Source organism: Ailuropoda melanoleuca, chromosome 1 (assembly GCF_002007445.2).
Source record: "Ailuropoda melanoleuca isolate Jingjing chromosome 1, ASM200744v2, whole genome shotgun sequence".
Classification (NCBI taxonomy): domain Eukaryota; kingdom Metazoa; phylum Chordata; class Mammalia; order Carnivora; family Ursidae; genus Ailuropoda; species Ailuropoda melanoleuca.
Window position 1 is genome coordinate 178,195,513 of NC_048218.1, and position 13,403 is coordinate 178,208,915.

A 13,403-nucleotide genomic window follows, 5' to 3' on the forward strand; every position below is an offset into this window, starting at 1 on the left:
CCCCAAAGAGCCGAGGGTCCATTTCTGGGTTCTCTATTCTGTTCCATTGGTCGATGTGTCTGTTTTTGTGTGCACACATTCTTGACCCACTTCTGTAACCCTTCTTCAACATTTCCCAAATTATTTTTAAGAAAAGATGAACATCGAAATATTTCCATTTATAGCAGTTTATGATGATTGGTGGTTAAATCTATAAAATAATCCAATGGTTTATCCCTCTTATCTTGAGAATGTTTAATCATCTTTGATATTTACTTTAAATTAGCACTGTCAAATGTACATTTGTATAAAATCTCCCAAATCATGAAAAATTTATAATTTGAAATGTATTTGGACTATTCTCTAGTTAATCAGCTAGGTAAAAATTAGGAATATTGTAACTAGAACAATTGAGTTGAGCTGAATGTTATGAAAAATGGAAATTTTTTTTTCATGGTGTGCTTTGGCTACAGAAATGAAATTAAAAGCCAGTTCACTATCACAGAACTGGTGTGCTAAGAGGAGCCATATGTGTCCTTTTCAGGATCCCAGGTTAATAATCAAAGCATAGATCAGAACAAAAGGGGTCTAGAGTGGTGCATTCTTGCTAGTAAGTCTATTGCTGGCCCATTATGGGTTTGTGTAGGCTAATTAACTCTGGAAAGACTCTTTTTCCACTCTGAGAAGTATGATAGTCACTTGCCATTCAGTTCAGCAACTCAGTATTAAAGGCTGATTCTAGTGGTGTGCAGGGGACGTAGCAGGGCCCTCACTGCTGAGGATGGTGACAGGCTTGGGGGAGAGGGGGTAGGAGTGCCAAAGCAACACAGAGATGTGCTCTATCACACTGACATATCAAAGTGCCATAGACCAGGTTGATTGGCTTAGTCATGGCTCCTCCTTCCTTCCGTAGAGGACTCTCATTTGTCTAGGATCCACACTCTTCCTTTCAGGGAAGGCAGGAAGGATCCCTAGCCCCTGAAGCCTGCCCTCTTTCCTTGGTTCACTGAGGCATGAGAATACAATTCTGATTAATTGTTTTGATTATCGTAGGTCCTCTCCATTTCCATATAAATTTTTTAATCACCTCATTAGATATGAACTGGCTAGGAGTGCCAGGACAATATTGATAGTAGACATCTTCGTCTCATTGCCAACTTCAGAAGGAAAGCTTTCAATATTAAGTTACGATGCTTGTACTAGGCGTTTTATAGATATCCTTTATCAGTTGAAGGAAATTTCTTCCTATTTCCAGCTTTAAAAGTTTTTTAGTTTTAGTTCAGTTTTTAATCATGAGTGGTTATTTAATTTTGTTAAAAGCTTAATTTTCCATAATTGGGATTTTTCTAGTTATATTTTGTCATATGTTTCTAGTGTAATTCCTCTGTGGGGAGAGAAGATACTTTGGTTTCCGCCAGTCTCCCTTGCGTTAGGTCCTTATTTGCTAAAGTGGTAATTTATTTCCAGTTTGGCTAATGTTTCCTGTGTACAAGCTCCTTGTCTGAAGCCCTGAAAGGGAAAGGGGATTAGTGGGAAGGTTCAAAATTCCAAACCCCTTTGCGCCCCTAACATTTTATTTATAAGAAACATTTCTCAGTTATCCAAAATATGTCACTCTCGGTTGTATATTTCTTAGTAGAGTTCTCATTTGAAAAAACCTTTAAAAAAAGACACACATTGCTGTGGTGGGATGGATGAAATAGGTAAAGGGGATCAAAAGGTACAAACTTATAAAATGAGTAAATCCTGGAGATGTGTGTACAGCATGGTGGACTATAGTTAATGATAATACCATATTAAACATATGAAATTTCCTAAGAGAATAAATCCTAAAATTTCTCAAAACAAGAAAAAAATTTAAATATATGTGGAGAAGGACATTAACCAGACTTATTGTGGGAAACATTTTGCAGTATATACAAATATAAAATCATTTTGTGCACTTGAAACTAATGTTTGGTTTTTTTAAAAAAATCTATTTATTTGAGAGCAAGAGAGTGGTGGGGGCAGAGGGAAAGAATCTCAAGCAGACTCCCTGCTGAGCGAGGAGCCCACCCCGGCTTGATCGCAAGGCCCTGAGATCATGACCTGAATGGAAATCAAGAGTTAGACACTCAACCAACCGAGCCATCCAGGCACCCCAAAGATAATACTATATGTAAATTATATCTCAATTAAAAAGAAGGCAAAGACAGAAAAAGATGAGCACTTTGCCAAGTCTTCATAATTATTTTTGAAAGTATGGACTATCGATAACCTTATATAGTACAATTCTGATTAAAATATTAGCTACATTTTATCTTCCATATTTTCAACAGGGTTAACAAGATTGAAAAGCCTGTGCACTAACACAAGTTAGTGTAAAGATCAGCAGGTTGATGGGTATCAGTCCAAGCTTATACATTCATCAGAATATTTGTATTATTCTCAGAGGTTTATTGGAAGTCGATATTCTATTAGCATCCAATGATATCCCTTCAAAGGAGTGGCATTTCTGGTTATTTCTGTTTGTATACAACTTCTCTTTTAGAAAGTTAAAAAAAACCTTTCAGGGGCAGACTCTCAGTGGGCTCTGTTTCTTTGGTGCCATCGATGGTACTTGCAAATAAATCTGCGTGAGGCGTGTGCTGACAAAGTTAAATGTTCCAGATGGCAAGTTCTTTGGAGTGTCTTTGGGGAGTTTATCCATACAAGAAGTTTCCAGAAGAAAGCACACCAAGAGGTGGTGGGGCAGACTGGGATAGGTGTCACAACCAAGGTTATATATGGGACAGTGAATGTGCATTACGATGGAAATCTGTCTGCATTTCTGAAAAGACGCTGTCAGCACAGTAAGATGCTAGATGCTGAATATCAGAAAAATGCAGTGCGAAGTTTCAAGTTCAATACGTTTGGATTAAAAAAAATAAAACTAGATAAAAATCTAAAGAAAGGATTGCTATAGTGGCAGTTCCTGAGAGAACACAGGAAGTTGTACTGAATTCAGAATTTCATATTATGGTAAGATTCTTCAATTATAAAAATATTAGCAGATGGCAAAGGGAGCTGGCTTTATTTTTATTTCTTTTCTTCATAAACAATGTTATTGAGGGCTTCCACCCCCTTGATTAAAGTAGGTTATGTTGATCATGGAAAATCTGGAAAATGGAGAAAATTACAGTCACAATAAGTTCATCATAATCCCTAGAGATAAGCACAGTTAATAGTTTGTAATACATACTATCACTCTTCTCCACGTAAATATATGACTTTAAAAGCCAATTTAATCACACTATACACAGATGTACCAAATATAAGGCAATTTATTTCTCCTAAGCGTTCTGATCCCCATTTTTAGCCCTCCTCTGACCTTGCCCCCACCTTGGATATCAAGAAAAGAAAAAATAATTCAGACATTCCATCTCTAAGATTTCCTATTCCTCTGCCCAGCTCCTTCCCTGATCAACTTATTTAAAATTAACACATCTCCCCAATGCCGTCCTCCTATCCAGCTTTATTTCTGATCTTTTCCCATAGTTCTTACTATTATCTAACACCCTCTATATTTTGCCTATTGCCTTTCCTTTTTAATTTTTTCTTCCTCAGCTAGAATGTAATTTCCATAACTTTTGTAAGTCCCAGTATACCAAATGCCTAACACCAAGATGAGTGGCCTTTACCGAGCAGGCCCTAAATCCGTATTTGTTGAGTAAATGAGCAAGCGAAGCGCTAGGTGGGGATTTGGCTTACACAAGAGAAAAGAGGCTGCAACTTTCTGTCCTCTGGAGCCTATGTGGTCTTTTCTGCTGAAGTGGGACTGCTCTTTTTGGCTCATGACTGAAGCCATTTGTCCTGACCTTGAAATCACAACTCTAAATGCCTTCTTGTTCCTGGCCCAGGCCCTTTGACTCTTCTTCAAAACTGGGTATTCTATATTTGGTCACTGGAGCAGGAAAACTTCTAGATCCTCTAGAAGCCACCAACAAGTCCTAGTGAAGATGGCAGGAAGGCCCATAGCATTGCCTGAGTCTCATTTTATTCTCCCCTCCCTGGGCCACCTCCATACTTCCAGCGCTGTGTCATTTAGGTCATGGGATCAAACTGAGGACTGGTGCTTTCCAGTTCTTTTACATGTCCCTTAAGATATTCTAAAGCTGTGCTGTCCAACACTGTGGCCACTGGCCACCTGCACCTATTTTTTTTTTTTTTTTTAAGATTTGCTTATTTATTTTAGAGAAGAGGGGAAGGGCAGAGGGAGAGATTCTCAAGCAATCTCCCCACTGAGCGAGGAGCCCATCTCAGGGCTTGATCTCAGGACCCTGAGACCAAACGCAAGAGTTGGGCATTTAACCGACCGAGCCACCCAGGCGGCCCACACACGCACCTATTGAGTACAGTTGACCCTTGAACAACAGGAAGGCAGGGTCACTGATGCACCACACAAGTGAAGATCCGAGTATAACCCTTAACTCCCCCCGAACTTAACTACTGACATCCTGCTGTTGATCAGAAGCCTTAATGATAGGGGCGCCTGGGTGGCGCAGTCCTTAAGTGTCTGCCTTCGGCTCAGGGCGTGATCCCAGCATTCTGGGATCGAGCCCCACATCAGGCTCCTCCACTAGGAGCCTGCTTCTTCCTCTCCCACTCCCCCTGCTTGTGTTCCCTCTCTCGCTGGCTGTCTCTGTCAAATAGATAAAAATCTTAAAAAAAAAAAAAAAAGGAAACTTAATGTTAACATGAGCAGTCGATCAACACCTGTTTTGTATGTTGATGTATTATATGTACTGTGTTCTTATAAAAGAGTAAACTAGAGGAAAGAAAGTATTGTGAGAAAATCATAAAAAAAAAGACAGCACTGTAAAAGAAATCCATGTATAAGTGGACCCGTGTAGTTGAAACCCAAGGTGCTCAAGGAACAACTATACTTGAGACAGGGCTGGTCTGTATATGAAGAATACACAATGGATTTCAAAGACAGTAATAAAAATGTAAAATGTCTCCTTAGTAATTTCACGTTAATTATATGTCAAAATAATATTTTGGTTATATTGGTTTGAATAAAATATATTATTAACATTAATTCCTCATGCTTCTTTTCACCTTTTCCTGGGGCTACTACAAGATCTGAGCGTATAGGACGCAGATGGCATTTGTGTTTCGCATGATGTTTCCATTGATGGGCACTTTCTAAAGTTCCCTGCACCCACCACTGGCAGAAGGGGAAATAGCACCCTGGCCCCAACTTCCGAGCTCTCCCTCACTCTTCTCGCTCAGATGATGCTTCGGGACAGACTAGGGCCAACTTTGGGCTCTCCTTCCTTTTGAGAGTCTTTTCCTCCCTTTAGGGTAGTGTGGCCAGGGAGAAGAATTATCTTCTCTAAATTAATGGAAAAAAACCTATGATTTAAGTTTTTAGGCTGCGTCCTTAATATGCCAGAAGAATGTAGAAAATGATTTTTCCTTTTCCTTCCCACAAAACCTGGCTTTAAAGTTTTGTCTTTGACAGTCAGGGCTTTGCCGTAGCTTGGGTCTTCTATCTGGTATCTGCCCTACCTCTGAAGCACCAAAATCCTATCCTTGGCTTTATGCGTGGGAACTCCCCAATTCCTGATACTTACATCAATATGATATTCTTATATTATACTCACACCATGTTGATATACCCTACAGTATTGCAAGAAAAATACTGTCCTTAGTGCATAAGGTGGTATTTCTCATTTTTACTTAATGAGATTTTTGTAATTTGCATTTTTCTCTTTAAAACGAAGTGTGACTGGAAGATGGAAGCGTGGCTCCCTGGCAGGAGGGTGTCAGTGAATACCACAGCTGTCAGCGAAGAAGTTTCAAATGACACCTGTGAACTCCTCCCTCACTCCACCCACAATAGGGATTCAGATTTTTTGCTATTCCTACACCTTCAGCCTCCCCCATATACCAGGATTGCTAGTAGAAATAGCACTCCAAAGATACTGACCCAGAAGTGATTTATTTGTGTTTGATTTGAAGGGCTCTAAACAGTTGCTTAGTTCCTAGTATGTGTCCTGAGGGTAGAGCCCTTTGCTTGGTGCTCATAAACATTCTATCTCCAAACACAAACACCCGGAAGGATTCATGTGCTTCAGGTAGGCTCTCACCTGCCCTGATAGTAAGCTGTGTACACTGTGGGTGAGTTATGTCATCCCATTCTTCTGTCAGTAGAAATGGAAGCTTCGGTGACAGTGGAGAGAGACCCAGAGGAGAGGGAGCTGACTGAGGAACCATGGGTGTGAATGAAACACTCTTGTCTTGGTCTGAGGCAGACAGAGGGCAGCACCGGGAACCCAGCTTTCTGAGCAGAGCGGCACTGAGAGAGGAGCGTGAGGAGGAAGCCAGGGTCTGAGGACAAGCAGCCCTGTGTCACAGTCTGTCCCACGCTTGGTGCCTGGTTGTGGCGGCCAATTCTTCCATAAATGAGGAGCTATTCCTCTTTCTTTCTATCAAGCAAATACCCAAAAAGTGGTTCAAATAGAAAATAAAACAGGAGTTTCCAGGGGCTGCAGTGAGTGGGGAATGGGGAGTTACTGTTTAATGGATGTGGAGTTTCTGTTTGGGATGATGAAAAAGCTCTGGAAGTAGATAATGGTAACCGCTGCGCAAGATTGTGCATGTACTTAATGCGGCTGATCCGAACCTTTAAAAATTGGTAAAATGGTAAGTGTCATGTTATTTTACAACAAAAATTTTATACGTATATATAATGTATGTATATATACACAGAACTTATATATTGTACATTATTGTATATTATATACATTATACAATATATACATTGCATACTGTATAACAATATACAATATGGTATAATATATAAGTTCTCTGAAACTAAAAGTTTAAAAACGTGGTTGAGATCCCTGGATGGCGGGTGCTAAGTAGTCAAACACTCCGCAGCTGCTCCTATGAAAAGAGCAGGAATTGCAAAGTGCAAAGAGGAAATGATGCAGCAAATGCTTACAACGAGTGAACACAGAGAAACTAACAGAAAACAAGTGACCCCCAAAGGAGTCCAAGCTGAAATGACCAAAAGAAACCCCCTCCCATCAGAAATATTTAAGGAAATGATTTGCATTTCATTGAATATGACCTGAGGAAAATGGACACTTTGGCAGTAGGCAGTACCTGTAACACTCCAGGGTAGGAAACTTATTTATATATATATATATACACACACACACACACATACATACATATATATATATATATATACACACACACACACACACACACACACACATTGGGGGGGTGCAAAAAGGTGCTTTTATTATAGCACAGGGGCGGGACCATGGCAGGAAGAGTTGCACTGTGACTGTGAAGAGTGGTTGATTATATACTTTTAAGTTGGGGGGTGGGGTAGAGATAACAGAAATCTCTAAAGGGATTTCCATATGTTAGAGAAGACTCACAGACTCCTGGAGGTCTGGCTATTGTCAAGCTAAGGTTGCCTTTTAGTCTCTAGCAAAACATCAACATTAAGGCAGCCAGGAGTTCCTTGAGGAATGTCACAGTCTGCTTGTCTCGGATATTTATCAACAGGCTGCAAGTTGTAAAAAAATGTAATTTTATCTACATTTCTCTTGCCTTTGTTCTCCTCATCATTCTCCCCCCTGAACAATTTTGTCCCTTAACTCTTAAAGCTGAGGGTGGAAGGTCTTATCTGCTGTAACTTCTTCCTGCTGAAGAGGGGTGTACTGGAGATGTCCCTACCTGTGGGTCAACATTGGTCAGCTGGGGGAGTTTACATATAGGAGTTATGAAAGGAAGAGGCAGCTGAATCCAAGGCAGACAACATAGATGCATCTCCTCAAGTAGAAAGGCTCATATGTCGGCTGGAAGTTACGGCAGTGACGGAATCTCGGCAACAGGCAGGGAGACACCGGAAAAGACAACAAAATAAGATTAATGTTGTTATGAGAAAAAGAAGCCCAATAAAAAGACCTTTGACAGTTCACCAAAAATCCTCCTCCGGGCCAGGTATTTAACCAATCATTAAAGGAGAGAGATAATTTAAAGCACCAGTTTGAGTATTCATATCTTTTAGTAATTCTGTTACATTTTTGTGATATCCTGGAATATATACACAGCATTCATTTTAATAATGGCACCTGTACTATCTTGTGCAGTGAACCTTATTTTTAAAAGAATACATTGCAACTGAATACTAACAGCCATAACAGCTGTCTCTGTAACAAAAGCAGTTTCTTAGCAGTTTGGTCAGTTTCAGGCTAGAAGGCAGGGAACTCATGAGTTCCTCTGGTGTTGGGCTCCGATCTCATACTCTGTGTATCGTTAGCACTTAGAGCTCCTGTCGCATTGGAGCATTAATAAATCAAGTATGGTTTGACAGCAATCCAGAAGGTAGTGCTTCTATGCGATTGTCAGATCATTAGATTTCTACCTCCAAATCATAATGGGCAGTGTGTGCATCCAGTGTGGCTCAATCAGTAAATAATAATAATAATAATAATTAATAATGATAATAATAATAATGCAGACAAACAAAATAAGGAGAAATGGTAAGATCGCCTGGCCAACAATATTGATCGAGATGATTAAATTATATGGCAGCGAAACAGTACCCTTTTACTTAAATCGAATTTTCATTCTGATGGCCCCCACACCAGCCAATAACTTGTAACAGCTTTAGGAGACAGGTCTTCTTCAAGAAAAATGAGTTTTCCCCCTTTGGCTTTATCACAGAGTCAATATTACTCCTAGCCAGAGAGGGCCCTGGGCTCCTAAATACTGAACACTTGCAGGGACAATGTTCTCTCCCTACATGAGCTTAGAAGGTTGTCAAGGACAGGATGACTTGACAGAAAAAAAACGTACTACGCACACCAGCATGCTCAAGAACTGAGGATGCCGGCTCTGAAATACGTTGATGTAGCACGGGCAGCGCTGGCGAAGGGGTTCAGAGCAATCATTCAGACATAATGATATTGGACGTGGGGCATTGGAAGAGTGACATCAGAAATTTGACTGGCCCATCTGGGGAGCACATTTCACAGCTTCCCCTTCTCAGTGGTACAATCCTAAAAGTGCCAAAAGACAATCTTGACTATCTGCCATCCTGGACAAATAGTGCTGAAATTGCTAGACGGAGACTGGGAAAGTCTTATTTGTATATCTTCCTCATTCTTGTCATGAGCATTTTCTCCTCGTCTCCACATTTTCATGTAAGACAGGGATCTCTCAGCCTGAGTTCAGGCTGTCCTTCCTCCTGTTTTACCTCTTCTCAACTCCCTTCCTCCCCCTCCAGGGCATCTGGCCTCACCAACGGATGGCAGCAATGGTGGCAGCCTGGTGCCTCCTACTTCCGTTACTCCTACCCTGTAATATTATTCCCGCTTGATTTTCATATCTCCTAGAATATTCTTGGAATATAAAAATAGAAGTTAAATTTGGAAATCTTGGCCCCATAAAATCCAATTACACAGTTCTCGCTAGTGTCATGTTTATAGTTAAACCATGTGCCCACAGTGACACATCGTGTATCGCTTTAATACAGCAAATTTAAGGCGCATGCGTATTAGGCTGAGTCGCTGCTCCCTCTCTTACAGTGGACTTGGTGGTAAAGGCTCTTCGGAAAGGTCCTTTTTCCTTCTTTCCCTTCTTTGTTTAGTTGAGCAACTACTTCTAGCTTTATCAGCCATCCTCTGAATCATTGCCTCCTCTGTCTGTAAAGGGCAAGAATGGAGCATTCTCTTATCTGCTCTTCTGGAATAGCTTGCAGTCCCTCCTTCTTCGTTACCATCCAAAATGTTAAACTCATAAAACATAGGTCTTCTGATTCACAGCTGGATGTGCCTAACCCCTCCGAGAAGCCCGTGCTTTGTGCTTTTAAATTATTTAGACCTGCCAGAGAAGTCTGAATCCGTTTCATCTTCACCTTGTCTTTTATAATATTTTTTTTTTATGTTACAGTGTTCTCATTAGTCCTCATGGGCATGCTTATGGGCTAATATAGCCCTCGAAATCACCTTTTGGCATTGAAAATTCTGCCTTGGGGCTTCTAAAGCACTGGAAAGTCTGCAGGGACCCCTCTCCTCCAGGCCAGTTGAGTCGATTCCCTGGATCTTTAGAGGAATAAGAAACGCACCCTGACAGTAATTCCCTCCATTGGGTACACCAGTGTTGTATTCCGACATATGAATGTTACATGTGGATTTTAGTTTATATTATTTAAAGCGTACACATCCATGCTATCGGAATGTCCTTCTTTTCACTGTTGGTGCAAAGGTGATATGTGTTAAATTAAAAGTGATCTGTGGGATAGCAGTAAAACTACAAATACAGTTCAGTAAGATGCTGTTGGGACAGAGACATTGTGTTTTCATGCCAGCGCTCCGGCATCGGTACCGGAAGCCCTGCCCTTAGCTCCGAGACCTTGTGCCTTGCCCAGTGATGCAGAAACTTCAATCCAAATATCAGTTTCCTCCGATTCTTAGCATACCTTCTTAAGATGTTCTTCTCTTGGGAAAGCAGAAATTTTCTCAGGGTCTTCTGGTAAAACTTTTTTCCCTGTAACTTCCAATTTGGCTTGAGATAAAAATTTCTGATATTATAGTAACAAAGAAATCATCTTTAGGGAGAAAACACTTGCCTGTGGCCTTATCAGAACTTTGAAAGAAGATACTGCCCAAGGATAAAACATGACTGGAATCCCTCCTGCCTTTCCCAATGCTAGAGCCACACAGGGACCCCTGGCGCTCATCTGGCTTTGTCAGCAAGAGCTCACGTGGTCCCTCACACACGTGTCCTAGCAGAGCTAGGCTCAGTTAAACAGGGTGACCTGCAGACATTGGAAGACTGGCCCCATAGCTTGGGTGCTGGGTGGCTCTGCATAGAAGTCGGCTAGAACTTCCTACAGTATATCAGAACACAACAAAATCAGTAAACTGAGCATTGTGTTTTAAAATGGTTACTATGAATGGGGGAAGTTGCCTTCTACTACTACTAAGTGGTAAAGCAAGGTTATAAAACAGTATTGCCATAAAATTCCATTTTTATTTAAAAATACAGAATAAAAGACAAGAAATAGGTACAGCGAAATGTTTATAACAGCTTTGGCTTGTGTCATTACGATGATATAAAGATTGTCATTCGTTTCTTCTAGAGCTTTTTTATGAAAATAAATGCAAATATGATATATTTTCTTATTAATCCCCTTTTCCTACATAAAAGATATTTTTACACATAAGATATTTATGCTAAATTATTCTGTGCAAATACAAACAATCCCTGAATTTCAGCAGCAATCAGAGCACACTTTCCTTTCTCCGTCGCTTGTTTTACAGGCTGCTCCGCTCCGCCTGCAGCCCCACTCCTGGCCTACCTGCAGGCTTCCCAGGTCTTCTTTTCCTGGGACCCAGGCCAAAGGAGCAGCAGCTGTCTGAGACGTGCTTTTCTTGTGGGAGAGGGCCGAAGCAAGAAGCTGGTGGAAATTCATGCTGCCTCAGGAAGCTCAGACTTCACATGCATCACATTCTCTCAGTGGCTGTAGCATATCACATGGCCGAGCCCAGTATCGGGGATGTATGATCTTATTGGAGAGCTATGCTTTGCACTGTGTGTTTTTCATTTAGCAGTGTGGCCTGGAGATCTACTGATTTGAATGGAGAGAGGGCTTCTTCACTTTTTAAATACTTGCGTGGTACTTCATCTCGTGGATATGCCGTAGCTTATAGAACCAGCCCTTAACGGATGGAAACATGGGCTGTGTCCAGTCTTTTATAATGTCACACAATGTTGAAATAAATCACTTTATCCATATATCATTTCATCTGTGGGCAGGGGTATAGCAGGATAAAGGTTAAGGTACCCTAAGAAAAGATTCAGATACGCAGTGTCTTAGGGTTATTTGCTTCACGGAGCAGTCCTAAGAGTAGTGTAGGGGGAGTCACCAGTTTGGTGGTGGTCTATTCCTTGTGATCATTCAAGGGTATCTTAGTCCACTGGGCTGCTGTGACAAACTGCCATAGACTGTGTGGCTTTAACAACAAACATCTATTTCTTAAAGTTCTGGAGGTGGGGAGTCCAGATCAGTGTGTAGGTAGATTCAGCGTCTGGTGAGAACTCATTTCCTGACTCATGGACAGAAATCTTCATGCTGTGTCCTTACATGGCAGAGGAAGTAAGGGATCTGTCTGAGGTCCCTTTTAGAAGAGCATGAGTCTCTTACGACCTAATCACCCCCAAAAGTCCTACCTCGTAATACCATGATATTGGGGGTTGGGATTTCAACCTATGAATATTGAGGGAACACACACAGTCCATAACAAGGGTCTAGGTTCCTTCTGTCTCATTGGAAGGTCTTAGTCTGGCTTGGCTCAAGGTCTTCGTCTGCATGATTGAAACTAGATCATGAACACATCCCTATTTCACATCATAGGAAGCAAAAGAGAGATCATGGAGATGTGCATGCCCAACCCGTGAGGACCCAGACCAAGAAATGGCGAACATCTCATTCAGTCACATTCCACTGGCAAAGATTTAGTGACATGGCTGCTAATAGCTGCAAAGGAGGATGGGAAATGCAGTGTCTGACTGGGCAGCCATGTGCTAGCCACAATGCTACTATCATGGTAGAAGGCATGAGTAGGCATATCTATAAGATAAATTCCTAGAAACAGAATGGTTGGACCAAAGGATAAATACGTTTGTAATTTTGGGAAGATAATTCTAAATTTCATTCCATAGAAACTGAACCATTCAGTACTCCCATTAGCAACGTATGAGGGTATGTCTCTTGTCTTCCCAGCATGATAAGAAAGTGTATTGTCAGACTTGGGTTCTTTGTGCCAATTTAAAAGTTTTAAAAAATGTATCTCAGTTTAGTTTTGATTTGAATTTCTCTTATTTTGAGTGAAATTGAGTATCATTTCATATGTTTAAGGGGATTTGTATTTTTTTTCTAAAAACTTTTTTTTGCCTCTTTTTCTATTGGATTGTTAGTCATTTGCCTGTGATATGAGTTGCAGGTATTTTTTTCCCCACAGCTTGTTGTCTTTTTATCCTAATCAGAAAGCCCCTTTCATCCTCCCACTCTAGTGTCTAAAGACATTTTTGATTATCACAACCCGACGGGCCGGGCTTCCAGGTGTTTGGTGAGTAGAGGCCGGAGGTGCTGCTAGCTGCCCGACAGCACACAAGAACATATTCTCCATAAGGAGTTGTCCACCCTGAAGTGTCAGTTGTGCCGACGTGGAGGAACACTGATTTAAAGGAATCAGTTCATGGTTTTTGGTAGTAATTTAGAACATTCTATATTTTCCATTTAAATCTTTGATCCATTTTGAATGTATCCTGGTCAACATAAAAAAGTATGGATTCAAGTGTTGTCTTCTTCCAGAGGGTTCCCAGTTGTACACATTAATTATCACTCCATGTATTATCTATTGCTGTGTAAC

General features: G+C 40.9%; 1 protein-coding gene across 1 annotated transcript in view; it reads left to right on the forward strand.

Annotated features, from left to right (window-relative positions):
- The window catches only part of MDFIC (MyoD family inhibitor domain containing), a 290,453-nt gene that overhangs the window by 62,558 nt on the left and 214,492 nt on the right, over positions 1–13,403 (forward strand). The gene's annotated exons all lie outside the window — the stretch shown is intronic.